At 40.7% G+C, this 16,306-nt stretch overlaps 1 protein-coding gene across 2 annotated transcripts in view; it reads right to left on the bottom strand.

The window, feature by feature from the left end:
- Positions 1 to 16,306, bottom strand: part of LOC148036932 (pseudouridine synthase and archaeosine transglycosylase (PUA) domain-containing protein) — a 129,885-nt gene that overhangs the window by 55,139 nt on the left and 58,440 nt on the right. The gene's annotated exons all lie outside the window — the stretch shown is intronic.

Genomic DNA, 16,306 nt, shown 5'->3' with positions numbered 1-16,306 from the left:
AAGGGATTTAATCAATTGGGCATTCCACATTGAAAATCTTCATGTTTGTCATTGCAAGAACTGAAGTAAAACCAGCAAATCAGTTGTTCTTGGATGTGTCAAGAAACACAAAGTGCCAAGAAGCACTAAAATGAGTATCAAAAGATACTATGCTTTGAAAAACTTAATATTGAGCCTCATGTTGTTGGATGCTTTCTCCCCTCCATACTGATTCAAAGTACTGGGAACTGAGTGAAGCACCAGATCAGAGTGGCAAACACTTAAGTGAGCTAAGAGAAGTGAGAAAATAAAGTGTATTATGATCTTGAAAGTCAATAGCTATGGCTACCATGTTTTAGGGTTTTACAAGCGGCTGGTTTTTTGTCCCTTGCAGCTCATTGAAGTGATACCTTGGCGAGATACTTGATTAGAAGAAAGCTAATATAGTGCCCTAACAAAGCCCTATGCTCACACGATTAATCATAGCCTGCAAAACTGGGATGAGCTATACGATAGAGGATGAGCGCAGATTTAACAGCCACCTAAAAATCATGCAATGCCGGACTGGACGATGAGTGGATATAACTCTTGGGATATGTGACAGAGACATGAAATTTTGAGATGTTTTAATCTTGCCGATAACATTTGATTAAGATATTAGTCAAATGTGCAAGGTTAAACACATGTGACGCACATGGCAGTTATTTCATGGTAACACGCCAAGAACCACGAGGATGCAGCGCGTGACCAAGACAAAAGTTGTAATAAGTTATGCCTAACAGATACTAGGTGGTTACCTGGTGTCAGACTTTGGCCTAGATCAATTTATTGGCCACTAATGTTACTGGTAACATTAGAGACTAGGTATTAATTAATGCCAGTCTAAGGGCTAATAATTGCTCATGGATACTTGAAAGACAAATTGATCTAGTCAATTTAATTATTGGCTAGTGAAATTAATTTTCATAATTAGTATTCTGAAAATTAAATTAGTAAGTTGGATAAAGCTAAAAAATGGGATTAAAAGGCTGCCACTTGGCAAAAGTTGCCCATACAAGTGAAAAAAACGTTTTGAGGGGCTAGTGGAAGTCTATTCCAGTCATTGTGACAAAGAAGGAGATCTTAGAGAGCAAGGAGACGTTGCTGATGTGATTTGCAGCCACCAAGGATTAGTCCTACAACATGTGATAGCAACTCGGATCCCTCCAGGAACAAATGACAGCAGCCCAAGGTCCTTTTGGTACAGATGACACCATACAAGAGAGGGCAATAATCTTTTTGGTGGTGCTAAGCTATAGGTGGCAACTTCCATGGCTGTTTGAGTAGGGCAACAATAGTTTTTCAACGTTTCTCATAATAAGACTGTGAAATTTCTCTCTATAGCATTCTCTCTCATCCCCCAATCATTTCTCAAGTTATCTCAGCATTTTCTAGTAGTTTGAGTCGTCAAGGAAAGAGATTTCAATCAATCTCTGCTATAAATCCTAATTTACAGCAAAAATTAGGATTTTGACAACTATCTCAGGATATGTCCTCAAAATTGATAGCCTAGGACTTGAATTTCAATAGCTCATATTGAGGAATTTCACAGAATTCAAGAGGCTAACCAGCCAATATGAGATTTGGGACTGAATTTGTCTTTGAAAGAGCAAGCTAAAGGCCAATCCCCAAGCAAACCAAGGGGCAAATTGGTTTGGAGATTTGCTGGTCAGTTTTAACAGCAAGAGGCACTCGGATTAGCGAAGGAGATCAGAGAACCTCAATCGTACTCCTTCCATTTGCAATATAAGATAAAGAAATATAACGAGGGGCACCAATTTTGGGGCCAACAAGGTGTCCAATGTCTAATTATTAAAGTGATAAAGTGTGCATTTTTAGTTTATGTGATTTTTATGCTTACTCTAATTAGCACTTAATCAAGTTATTTACCACCCTATTTGAGAAGGAAGGCTTGTTTCAAAATGTGACTAAAAGAATAGGATCCCTAATGTACTGTCATCAGGAATAGTGAAGTAATGGACGATAAAATGATTAGCATAGGTACTAGAGAGTGTGATGGGTGGGTTTCAAGTTATGAAGGTAAAGCACCAAAAGCAAACTCATCAATTGAAAAGATATACTTGTCATTCTACCTCTACAACTAGCTCTTCTCATACTCGCATACCGGTATGGATTTCGGTCTCCAAGGTAACTTATGCCTATAGACTATACTTCAATAGGAGTAATAAAAGAGAAACTAGAAGGTACCACTTGTCTTTTACTTTAGTCTTGTGAATCATAGCAATAAATAACTAGTTTATTGGCCCAAACTTGTAAAAATGACTCAAATTTCTATTTATAACCATTCACAATAGTTCTGATAAGCTTTTCACTCTTGCTTTTCATGCTTTTTGCCTTTCAAACTCTTGTTGTTTGCTTTTCTTATATTCCTTTTTTCTATGCTTGGTTGCAACTTGCTTCGACCATAACTTTCACATATGTGTTGTGATGAGAGTGCAATGGAGTGCGAGACAGGAATGAGGCAAGAGTAAAGCTGAGAGTAAGAGTGAGAGAATCCCATATAAGAGTACCAGTTAGTGTTACGGTACACAAATAATAATAATGTATTTATATGTTAGGGTGCAAATAAGGGTGTGTTCACACCCATAAGTTCATACACATGAAGATTTATGAGACTTTACACTCGAAGGGACTTTAGACCCAACAACCTCCCACTTAGAGGCCCGAAGTGGTACCTTCAAGCTAGTAAACTCCCACTAATCAAATGCAATGCTCATACTGAGCCTTTGCAAGACTTTTAGTGAGAACATCTGCAAGGTTATCTTGGGTTTTGATCTTAGTCAGTGTGACAAGACCATCATCCAAGACCTGTGGAATAAAGTGATGCTGAACATGTATGTGTTTGGTACGTGCATGAAACATGGCATTCTTAGCCAGACATATGGCACTCTGGCTATCACAACCAAGCACTGGAGTTTGTGAAGAAATAACAAAATCCTTGACCAAACAACCAAGCCAAATAGCTATCTTAGAAGCTTTTATGGCTGAAATATAATCAAACTCTATAGTACACAGTGCTACAATTTTCTACAACCTTGAATACCAAGAAATAGCCCCACTAGCCAAAGTAAAGGTATACCCACTAGTCGATTTTCTAGTGTCAAGATCTCCCGTCATGTCCAAATCATAGAATTCCTGCAACCCTAGTGTACCATTTCCATAGCATATACACTTGTCTTGTGTACCTTTTAAGTATCTACATTTCACTGCTTCCCAATGTGGTTTGACAAGGTTAGTAGACATGAATCTACTAACAACGCCTACTACATGAACAATATCAGAACAAGTTGCAACCATGGCATATCTCAAAGAACCACAAGCTGATGCATAAGGTATGCCCTTCATAATAGTAGCAGCTACATCATCTTTTGGGCAATCAACTTTGGTAAGCTTTATATATGGTGGTAAAGGCATACCAAGACGCTTAGCATCAACCATATTAAATCTAGGGAGAGAAAAAATAAGTGCTGCCCTCTATCTCTTTTAATGCCCATACCCAAAATGTGTTTAGTTGCTCCCAAATCTTTCATTGAGAAGGCTGAACTTAGCTGCCTTTTAAGAGCATGTAAAATACTCTTATGCTTTCTTGCAATTAGCATGTCATCCATATATAAGACCAGCAGAATAAGGCTTCTATCATCAGCCTTTTAGAGTATAAACAGTGATCTGCATGACTGCATTTGAATCCATAGCTGAGCATAAAAGTATCAAAATTTTTATGCCACTGTCTAGGGGCTTGTTTCAGCCCATATAAGCTGCATTTCAACTTACAAACTAAATGCTCTTTCCCTGGAATAGCAAACCTTCAAGTTGTTTCATGTACAGCTCTTCATCCAGGTCACCATGAAGAAAAGCAGTCTTCACATCCATCTGATCCAACTCTAAATCCAAGGATACAATGAAAGCAAACAAAACACAGAGTATAGTCATCTTCACCACCGGTGAAAAAACCTCCTAGAAGTCTATGCCTTCCTTCTATATATAGCCCTAAGCAACCAAACATACCTTGTATTTAGGCTTTCCATCAATAAATTTCACCTTGTTAACCCATTTATTAGGAATGGCTTTCCTATCCCTCGACAAAGGTACAGGCTCCCATGTGTTATTTGCATGTAGAGACTTCACCTCTTCCTACATAGCAAGCTCCCACTTTCTCTTGTTTTCACATGACTGTGCCTCTCTAAATGTCAAAGGCTCACCTTCATTAGTCAATAAAATGCAACCAAAGATGGCTGAAACCCCAGTGGTTGCCTTCTGAAACGTGTAGACCTTCTTACCCAATGATCTGTATTGATAGGCAATGGACCTACATCCTCAAGAATGTGCACACCATCACCTAGTGGCTGATTTTCTGCATTTTCTTGCTGCTGTAACCTGTTTTCAGCATATTCTTCTTATTGTCCTATTCCATCATGTGCATCTATTTGCTGTCCATTATATGTCCATTATCTTTTGGCTGTACCACAATAGGTTGTTGCTCTTTTTCAACATCAAAAGCAACAGAATCTTCAGCTAATGGTAGCTGAATGGCTGGTTGTTCATGCTGAAATTTGACCTTTTTTTTTACAAGATCACCATGTGTAGCATTTTTCAACAACTTTGCCTCATTAAATACTACATCTTGGCTGCGTACTATCTTCCTATCCTAAGCAAGCCAAACTCAGTAACCCATCTCTCCCTCATCTCCATATCCCATGAAGATGCCCTTGATGAAATTCATGTCTAGTTTAGTCCTCTGATTTACAAGAATATGCACAAAGGCATCACAACCAAAGACACGCAAATGGTCATATGAAGCAAGTTTGCCAGACCAAACCTCTTTAGGAATACCATTTTCCAATTCACGATTGGGAGAGTGATTGCATATATGAACTGTAGTTTTAAGAGCCTCTCCCCAGAACTATTGCAAGAGATTAGCTATGGACAGCATGCATCTAACTCTCTCACAAAGTGTGTGATTATGTCTTTCAGGCACGCCTTTTGATGCATGATTGTAAGGGGCTATCAACTCCCTCTTAATGCCATGCATCTCACAAAACTTTTTGAACTCATTAGAAATATACTCGCCCTTATTATCCGTTCTTATAGCTTCTAACTTAAGCCCTTTCTGTGTGGTAACAAAAGCATGAAACCTTTTGAAGGCATCCAACACTTTCTTTTTGCTCTTTAACACATACACCCATGACTTTCTACTGAAATCATCAATAAAAGTGACAAAGTACCGTGCATCCCTATGTGAATTAACAGGCATAGTACATACATCAGAGTGTCCTAAGTCAAGAGCATTGGACTTCTTAACAATACCAGAGTAATAAGAAGACTTCACATGTTTTCCATATATGCAATCATTACAAAAGTCAAGACCAAAGCCTTTTACATCAAATCTCCATAAAGAGAAGAGAACCTAAAGGCCTTTCTAGCTCATATGGCAAAGTCTTTTGTGCCAAAGTTCTATCTCTGACTTCAGCTACGACCAAAAACTTGCCTTGCCAGATAAAGCTTTACAATGCAAATAATACAAAGTCCCCTTTTTGCTATCTTTAACAATCAATATAGAGCCCTTGTGGACTTTCCAAGATCCTCCACCAAAGGTAGTAAAATATCCTCTTGCGCCAAGTTGCCTGACTGACAATAAACTTTTCTTTATGCCAGGTACATATCTAGCATCTTACAAAATCACCTCTTGGCCATTTTCAAGAGCCAAGTGAATGGTACCTACACCCTCTATTTCACATGCATAATTGTTGCCCAAGTAAACCTTGCCTAAGCAACTTACAGTGTATTCAGAAAATGACTCCAAAGAGGGAGTGACATGAAAAGAGGCACCGCCGTCCACTATCCATGATTGGAACAACCCACCATAAACTAAAAGTAAGGCATCAATAACCTCATTTTAGTGATGTGCATATCACCTGCTACTGCCATAACATCTACACCATTACATGAGACTGTAACAAGTATCTCTCCAATATCAAAGAGCTCTTCAATGACTACACTAGATGCAACATTTGCCTATGCAACTTCTTTTGAGGGAGAGTTGTCATCATCTTTCTTATCATCCTTCTTTTTCTTTCCTTGTTTTTTTCTTTCTTGCTCTTTCTTGTAGTACTGACAATCAGGCTTTTTATGCCCTTTACGTTGTGCTGCTACGCAAGCATAGTGTGAAAAACTCTAGAGTGGATCGTCATCCGGCTTTCTTATTAATCTAGAGAGTCAATCCCATATTAGTCATTAGTGTCAGTGTCCATAGTATGGATGGTTCAAAAATACAAGATTTTTGAACAATTTTAGTCTATCTTTGATATCGTGGATATTATTTATTATAAATATCCTAAAAAGTTGTAGAAAACTTCTAGAATAGGGTGGCATGCAAAAAACAAGTTGCTTTCTCAACCAGCTTTAGAAATTTGATGCAAAAAAAACTGACTTTTGAAATTGCACGACGCACAATCGAAGTTTACAGGCAGCAAACAACACTCCAAACTAGGAGAAGAAGAAGGAGTGATCTAGGAGAACTCTAGCTATGTATCCTAGGGTTTTACCTCTCTTTGAGAACCAACGGAACCATCAGATTTGCAATCTAAGCAACAGAGAATAAGTTAATAATTAGTGCGCGTTTTTGGTTTACGAGGGAGCTCTAGGAGATCTAATGCTTAGAGATTACTTCCGAGTAGTCCCAGACAAGGATTTTATTTATCTTCTCAAGTTCTATCAATACATAGTGCTTTGATTCACTGAGCTTTGTCTTTATCTTGTATACCTCTTGTCTATTTTTTCTCTTCTCTTCTATCTCCTATTCTCTACTTCCTTCTCTCTCTGATCCCCAATGGATACGACCTTTCGACTAAAACCCCTTCAACATTAGTAAGCCTAATGTGAAAGGTCGTCCGAAGAAAAGACAAGATGGGAGAACCTTTTAGCACAATTTCTAATGATGTTTTACAGCAGTTAGTGCAGAATTTGAATATGCCTATGCAAACACAATAACAACAACAGGTGATACAGGCTTCTACTCAACAGAAACTGTTGTGATGAATGCTCTGCAAGCAGTAGAGCGTGAGATAAATTTGTTTAATGGTAGGACTGTATCTGCATATTTGCATACATATGCTCAAAAGATGGAGTTCTTTGGGATGGCTCAACTTGCATGAAGCCAATATTTTGTACGGGCCGCTGTATATGAATTAAAAGCTTGAGTTAATGAATTATGCATGCATGATGTTGACTGGGTAGCTTTCAAGAAGACACTCCAGAAGAATTTTAGATTGAATGAAGACACCAGTTTGATTTTACATTGAAGACACCAATTTGATTACCTGCAAGACTTTCTATGAGTGGTTCTACAACCCAATAAGAGTCTTATGGCTACAGAGTTATTACGAGAATTTGAAAGTCGGTTTGAGCAGTTAGATATTGCAGAACAGCAAGCTCTTGCAAGTCAGAAAATTGAATTGTTTCTACAAGCAGTATATCCTAAGCTTCAAGAGAAGCTTAATGATTTGCTAGAGGATCAGACTACACAGACAAGTCTTAAAATAGAGCGGAGATATATTAAGGAAGTTATTACTGCATTGGTGAAAAAGCATAGGAGAGAAAGATTGCATGTATCTAGCTTGCCCACTGTTGCGGACACAATAGTTGATGTATCCAGTAAGCCATCCACTTTTGTGGCTAACCCTATAGCTGCACCTGTTGTTCCCACTCTTAGAAAAGATATATTAGACGAATCGGTCAAAGATATGTGAGTTCTTCAGTTGAAGATCGCAAAATTGGATCAGAAAGGACAGGACGAAAGAGCACAATAGTTGATGGCTTAGACTTCTATGGCTAACCCTATGGTTGCACCTATTGTTCCCACTGTTAGGAAAGATATATTAGATGAATTGATCAAAGGCATGCGGGATCTTCAGTTGAAGGTCGCAAAATTGGATGAGAAAGTACAAGATGAAAGGGGATGGATAGCAGCCTCCTAAACCAAGGAAAAGATGTATGTGGTGTGATAGTTTGCAGCATGAAAGGAGGCCTTAGCATTACAGCTTATCTTTTGAAAAGATGGCAAGATCCGTGTACAAGAAATAGGATTACATCTTGCTTTGAATTTTGGAAAGGGATGTATACAAAAGTTTTTGGAAGACTTGGCTGTCTGAAATGCTTATGCAGCTTTACCTGCTTCTACTTTTGATCTACAGTTGGATAGAATGCCTAGTGAGAGATGGTTGGTCCAAAGGCTACAATATGGATACATACTATTCTTTTCTCCTCTTAAGGCACATTGCCTTTAGGTGGGAGATTGTTGGGAATAAAGGGCCATCGTGCCTTTTATATGTGCACGGATGTGAACACACCCTTACCACATTTGTACTTTATCTAAAACCTAAAGAGGTACACCAACCATTGTACCGAACATCCATTGTGCCGTGCTCACTCTCCTTTCTACTGCTCTCTACTCTCTATGTGTTATCCGTCGCGTTCACTCTTAGTAATATAACTGAGATTTCAGCATATAATCCAAGCATACACTACTGCAAGGTGACTCGCACTTCAGCAATATCACCAAAAATACATTTGCAACAATCTTAGATCTGCAAGTGATCAATAAGACTGCTGCACCATAAATATTCAGCAGTATATCAACTCGATAGGAGTTGCCAAGCATGTGTACTACATACACACATGCCCAAAAGCACTTCTAATTTACAAAAAACACCAGAATTCTATGCAATTTCTTCAAAATCTCACAAGTGAGAGATAATAAGCTCGAATTTCACTACGTACAGCACCAAGATTGCTTCAGCAATGTCCCCAATGTACATTTCTCACATCAATTTTGCCAAAATTCTCAAATTTCAAGCAAAAGCCCCAAAATTTTACTAATCAATCTTCCTCAATTGCATTAATATGTGTTCCTGAGAGCATAAAACAAGCAAATTTAGCAAATTTTGGCAGAATTTTGCAAAAGCCCCAAATTTCTTGGGTCCAAAAGTGCACCAATCTCAAATAAATTTGGCTCGGCTGAGTGAAATTTCATTGATACATGAAAAGCCCCAAAACTATCAAGGCCAATGTGCACAATTTCTGCAATTTTTGGGTCCACTGTCACTGTTATGTATGAAAGTATCAGATATGGGAAAATCCCCAAATTTTCGGGCCTAAAAATGCACTAATCTGAGGACCGTGCTTGCATATGCGAACAAGGGCTTTAAAAAATGAGCCACGTCACAAAAAAAAAACTTTCACGTGTTGTCACCTAGTCTTGCGATGCTGCCATCTGCCTTCGCCCCATGCCATTCAATACTGACGTTGCCTCATGCTAGGACTGCCCCATCGCCTGTCAACCTGCTACACCCAGTCCACGCCGACCGTCAGGTCAGAACAATGATCATGACTGCCGCCATGCTGGTCGTCTGCCTGAATCATGATGAACAGCCAGCGCCTTGGTCCACGCAGTCTACCGCCTGCACAAGCCTGCTAGAATTGTGATGAACAGCCAGCAGATGACCTGCACCTAATCAGTTTGACCAGAACGACAGCTAGCCTGCTCTCAGTGACTAACAAGAAAGGTGAACAGCTTCTTCTCACACACAGAACTGACTTGCACTCTTGGGAAACACGAACGCTATTACCATAGTGCTAATACCAGTTTGTTGTGATGAGAGTACAATGGAGTGCGAGACAAGAAGGGAATAAGAGCAAAGCTGAGAGTGAGAGTGAGAGAATCCCAAATGAGTGTACCAGTTAGTGTTACGATATACAAAGAATAAAAATGTATTTAGATGTTAGGATACAAATAAGCGTACATTCACACCCATAAGTTTATACACACGGAGATTTATGGGACTTTACACCCAACAATATGGACTCAAAATAGGGTCATCAAGATACTCAAATCGAAGCGAACATACCTTATTGACAAGCCAACACAAGAAAAATTGCAAAAGTCCCTTTCGGATAGCCAGAAATGCCGTATTCGTGTAAACATATTAATTTTTAATTTTTTTGGCTTGGAAGACTTGTACCACTCAAAATAAGTCCTGGCATTGGTAATGGTCTTTGTCACTTTAATCTTAACATATGAACTTAGAATAGGGTCATCACAATACTCAAAACAAAGCGAACAGACCTAATTGATAAGCCAACATAGCCCAAAACACAGCAGATGATGGCATGGATAATGAGTCAATTGTCTATCCTTTGTAACCACAAAACACATGCTGCAACAATCCTGGAAGGATGATGACCTCGCAAGACAGCAGGTTGCCAGTTGAGACAGCAAGATGATGACCTCTAGATGCAAGGCGGCCGCACCAACTAATGGTGACAGCTCATAGCGGCTGCAGACAGGCTGGGTGGCACCTACAAAAGCAGGGCGACACCTCTAAACAATGGGTGATAGCTTCTGGTGAAGCCGTGGTTGGTTGGAGAGAGAATAATGGGTGAGGGCTAGGGCGAAATGCAGTAATGATGATATGACTACCAGAGTTAAGTAATGCAGAAGCGAATGACCATGACAAAGAGTGAACAGAGAGAGGAGAGAGAGAGAGAGAAAGAGACAATGAAATGCAGAAAATATGCAATGAAGAATATTGTATAAGGATGCAGAATTGTACACGGGTGTAGAGAAAATATCTACATATGTCTCCACCTCAAGGACCTCGATCTCCGTCAGCCCCAAGTGCAATCTGTTAAAATAAGCGGGATCTAGAGCATGGCTATGGCAACTTGTAAGCATAGACTAAACTCATGATGACATTGACTGAAGACCATAACTGTTACACAAGTGAATTAGGTTCCAAGATGGAAACTTGGAATCGTAAACACAATCTTGTGTAGGATTGACAAGTACAAGATTGATACTAACTGATAAAGAAAAGCATCATCATGTATTCATCTATCAAAAGTGGTAGTCAAGTACAATGCTTTATAGTTGTTGGATAAGTACAGTTTTCCCTTTCTGTGCATATGGGATTCCTACAGCTTGCATGTCTTCATCCCAAACTGCCTCATACAAAGAGGCTACATTAGATGTGATTGCTAATGTCTCAACACCCCTCCTCAATCACAACCAGAAAGTACAAAGTGTGTAGAGGCTTTAGTGAAAGTAACACCTGCAAAGTATGGGCACACCATAAACATGGCAAAACACCAGAGGCTGTCGCAGAAAAGGCTAAGCGTGGGTACCACAAATATGATCGACATCTAGAGGCCGTAGCAGGGGCCTTACAGAGACTGTAGTACAAGGCTACATGAGGAGTTTTACAAGCTTATGATAAAGACATTTGAGCTAGACAATACAAGGCTAAAAAAGTCAGTAAAAAATAGGATCAAGGACCGTGAGGCCCTTGCAGTTTTTAACATATCTTTTGACATGGATCTTTGATTCATTGCAGTTCTTTTTGTCTAGCTTCCTATACTTCTACTTTACTTTGTTTGCCATTTTAAAGTCTTCATGATTTTTTTGCTTCTTCTTATTCTTGTTCTTTTGATCCTCTTGATCTGCTTCTTCATTGACTTTGCTTGCAATAGTTGCATCAGTCTTTATGTCCATGCCCCCCTCAAGCAAAGGTATCATTGCCTTTGAGGCAACAGAAATGTCTTCAAAATCTTCAAATAAATTCATCGATTGCTCTTCAAAACAAGTAAATCCATCCATCCCTGCAAGCGGAATAAACAAGTCTTCCATGTAGTTGAATTGAGCAACAAGAGTAATGTTACTCTTCATAAGAAGCATCTTCATAAAAGACTTGATTTTGGTCATTTCCATGATGGAAATCAACTTCGAATGACTGAGAATAACCAGCAATTAGTTGATCTTTATATGTGTCAAAAGACACAAGCAATGGCAGTGAACTATCAAAAGATACTAGTTTGAAATTTGATATTTGTTGCTTGAGTTTGACTTGATGATCTTCAAAAACTCCTCATAGCTTCCCCTCTTTGCTGATTTGATGGTTGAATACTTGCTGAAAACTTCATATTAGAGTAGCCTTGGCTTGGTTTAAGTGACAGGAGATAGAAAATGAAGGAAAAATGAGCTTGAAGGTAAGAGGCTATGGCTGTCCTGTCAAAACAGCGACCAACGACTGGTAAATGAGCTCCCACGAGCTCCACAGGTTGAATTTGTTCAAACCCTTTAAGATGGAGGACCCTCACTAATGGGTCTAACTCCCCCTGAGAGGGTTTGTACTCATTTTGCCCAAGTTGAGAGATCTAAGCCTTCAAAGTAGTCGCTGTCAAAACTACGCCCAGATTTGGGAAAATGCAAATGCCAGGCATGGTGTGCATCAATCTCCTTGATTTTGTGCCAAGAAGTTGCGCCTTGACCTGAAGAACAACTCTCAAGAAGAAAGCTTAAAGAGATATGGCCTGGTTGATGAGATATGGCTGCTCCAACAGAGGTAGGTAGGTACTATCCACAGACACAGTTAAGGCAACGACTCTGAAAAGAGCAATGCTGAAGCTATAGTTGCCCAATCTCAATGATTGAGGTGCCAGGAGGAGCTCTAAAAGTAGAGAAACACTTCTCTAGAAGAAAGTTCAGAGAGATTTGGCCTGTGGAAAGAGATATGAAATCTTCAAGCTGACAAGGTACTGCTAGCTATGGCTGCCATGGAAGCTTCCTTGAAGGTAGAAATGCAAATGAAGTTGGAGATAGGGTCCAGTACTCAAACTGAGCTGAGCAGAGATGAAAAGAAGCTGAGAGGAGTGAAAGGAGAGTTAGGCCATGCTCAACTGAGCTCTGATACCATGTTAAAATACGCGGGATCTAGAGCATGGCTATAGCGGCCTATAAGCATACACTAAACTCATGATGACATTGACTAAAGACCACAACTATTACACAAGTGAATTAGGTTCCAAGATGGAAGCTTGGAATCATAAACACAATCTTGTGTAGGACTGACAAGTACAAGACTGACACTAACTGATAAAGAAAAGCATCATCATGTATTCATTCATCTATCAAAAGTGGTAGTCAAGTACAATGCTTTATAGTTGTTGGATGGGTACAGTTTTCCCTTTCTGTGCATATGGAATTCTTGCAGTCTACATGTCTTCATCCCAAACTGCCTCATACAAAGAGACTACATTAGGTGTGATTGCTAATATCTCAACACAATCTCCATCACCGACAGGCTGAAATCTATCAAATACAAGTATCCAAGGCTGCTGGAAACTCAACCTTATAAAGGCTGAAAGTAATGCCTAAAAAATACCCGAAATAATCAGATCGGCTGCATTTAATGCTCGATTGTGGACAATTGTCCTGACTACAGTTGGACAATCCGACCACTGCCACATGGTAGACTGTCCGACCACTACCACGTGGTAGACTGCCCGACTGCGGGCAACCAATTACGCACCACAGTCGGACAGTCCGACCACAGTCGACGGGACAGTCCAACCACAGTCGGGACTGTCCGACCGACACTCCGACCACTGCCACGTGGTAGACTGCCACGCTGCATGACATGGCACAGGAGATCACTAATGACTCTCAACACCCCCTCTCAAATCTTAGACAAGGCAGCAGACGGGGGGATCTAGAATGTCGGTGAAGCAAAGCTTGGGAAAGTGCCTTTGTAAAGAAATCTGCAAGATAGTCTTCAGTCTTACAGTATTCCACATCGATGGTCGCATCCAAAAGCTTCTCCCTGATGAAGTGATACTCAATCTCTATGTGCTTTGACTGAGTATGGAATACGGGATTCCGTGCCAAGGCAATGCAACTCTCATTATCACACCCCAAAATAGTAGAACGAGTCTAGGGGCAGCCAAACTCCTCCAACAACCGCCGAAGCTACACAGTCTCACATGTGTTAGAAGACGCAGCCCGATACTCTACCTCGGTTGAAGATAGAGCTACCGTGGGCTGCTTCTTGCTACTCCAAGAGATAGCACCAACACCCAAGGTAAAACAATAACATGTAATAGACCGCCGTTGATTCACATCACCAACCCAATCTCTTGAAGACCCATTTTACATCAATCACCTTCTTATGAGAGGGACAAGGCACAAGGAACCAAGTGCCATTCTGCTCAATAGCCTCCAACTCGACTTGCATTGCTTTCTGCCAGTGATCAAACTGTAAAGCCTCCTTCACTCATGTAGGCTCTCTATCCTGCATAACACAGGAAATCAAACAATACTTAGAGCAAACAAGCTCCATAGAATGTGCCCGGTGCCTCCGTGACCTCCGCGGTCCATCTTGCAGTTCCCACTCTCTCAGGGACCCCCTCGTTCACTGAATCTTGAAGCGTGTCACGGGCCCAATGAGAAGGAGGCCGAATCTCTCCTCGGCACTCTCCATCTGTTGAAGTTTCTAGAAGGTCCACCGGTAATGAAGGACCAATCAGTGAATCCGGTGGCTGGATAGTAGGCTCCTTATCCGAAGAAGAATCCTCAAGAGACATAGGCTCGACAGAAACAGTTGTTGGGGCCCAGCTATCACAGGGATCGCCAAGGACAGGGTGATCCTTATAACCTGACGAAAGAACCGCTCTCTATCCTCGATCAAGAATCCGAAAAGAATCCACATCAAATTCAACCAAAAGGCGGAGGACACAAATCTTGTGCACTGAGAGAAGATGATACCCCAAAGCCGGCACATAAAGTACCTCAGATGCATGGGCACCACCACGTCCATCTGGAATAAGATGCATGTTACCCCATCCTTGAATAGGAATAGACGAACTATCTCTAATAAAAATTTGTCCATGAGAAGGCCGCAAATAAGTAACACCTGCGAAAGAAGGAATTGTATGCCGAGAGGCACCACTGTCAACAATCCACTCCTAAGTACATGGGGCAGTCGATGCAGCATCAGAAGTCGGCATAGTCGAATCCTCAACCACCTCCAAATGAAGGAAAGCATCTGATGAGAAAGCAGTCACCGCTCGGAAATCCTTTGAAGATTTCTCATTCTTCTCCTTGTTGAGGCAATCCTTCTTGTAGTGACCTATTCTACCACAAACGTGACAAGTATACTCTTTGTCCTTCTTAGATTTGTCTTCCTTCTTCTTTTGGTCCTTCCCCTTCTTCTGAGAGGATTGACCAACCAAAGCTTTAGACTTCGAAGCATTGGTTTCTTTCAATTGCTCCTCTCGGTCCAAGAACATAGGAACCAACTCTTCCTACCGAAGAGTCTTAGACCAGCTTGAAGCAATCAAGGCGGAATAAAAACCACTGAAGCGAGGCGGTAGCTGTGAGAGAAGAGTTATCACCTTGTCTTTAAAAGTGATCGCCTTCCATGCGTTTTGAAACTGCATCTAAAGTTGCCTTAGCTTGTTGATATGCTCCCGCATGGATGATGACTTGTTGACACTCATAGTTCTCATTTGCACTTCCAAAGAGAGACGCTTCATGACAGTCATCCGATTATACATCTGATCCAACTCTAACCATATCTCCCTAGCCACCATCAAATGCTCTATGTGAGAGATAACAGCTGTAGTACATGAGAGAAATAAAAACGAGCGAATTGAGTTTATCCCAATGTGCCTCAGCCTTTGCCAAACTCCACCTTCTTACTGGAAAAGAGTTTGGACTCGTCTCACAAAGAAGGATAGTTGACAACCTCCATAACAAGTTCAACCAAATCATAAGACTCCAATATGGCAAGCATCATAACCCGCCAGATACAGTAGTTCTCACCATCAAGCTTTTGATTTGAAGGAAGAGCCAGTAGGATGGGCACCTTCTGATCCATGATCACCTGAAGCTTTGTCTCGGCCTTAAAAGACATCTCCACCTACAATGCCTACACAAAACACAAAAAGCAGCCCCCTCTAACTATGAAAATATAGCCTGCTATGGCTGAGGTTCACTTGTCCCGTTCCTTCTTTACCCGCCGGAGGCAATGAAAATGTAAAATCTGCCCTTAAAAGGGCAAAAACACAGCCTTCTTCCTTCTCTAACAACAAAAAAACAGTAGCAGCTTCAACAAATCTTCTCTTTTCTTGCACGCCCACGCTCGCCTCAGCCTTGTTCTGATGGCAGCCCACCTACTCACACTTGAACACTAAAAACGCAGCCTTGTGTCGCCCTGAAAACTCCTCTTTAGATGGGTCCACCCTAGATCGTCCTTCAATGCTCTGATACCATGTCAAAGTGAAGCAATGCAGGAGCGAATGACTATGACAAAGAGTGAACAGAGAGAGAAAAGAGAGAGAGAACGGGACTGTGAAACGCAGAAAATCTGCAATGAAAAATGCTGTATAAGGATGCAAAATTATACATTGGTGCAGAGAAAATATCTGCGTATGTCTG

The sequence above is a fragment of the Lygodium microphyllum genome, chromosome 4 (assembly GCF_053477565.2).
Source record: "Lygodium microphyllum isolate KBCC chromosome 4, Lygodium_microphyllum_v1.1.10, whole genome shotgun sequence".
NCBI classification, from domain to species: Eukaryota; Viridiplantae; Streptophyta; class Polypodiopsida; order Schizaeales; family Lygodiaceae; genus Lygodium; species Lygodium microphyllum.
Note: the sequence above shows the minus strand (reverse complement) of the source record. Positions and strands in the feature narration are given on the sequence as shown.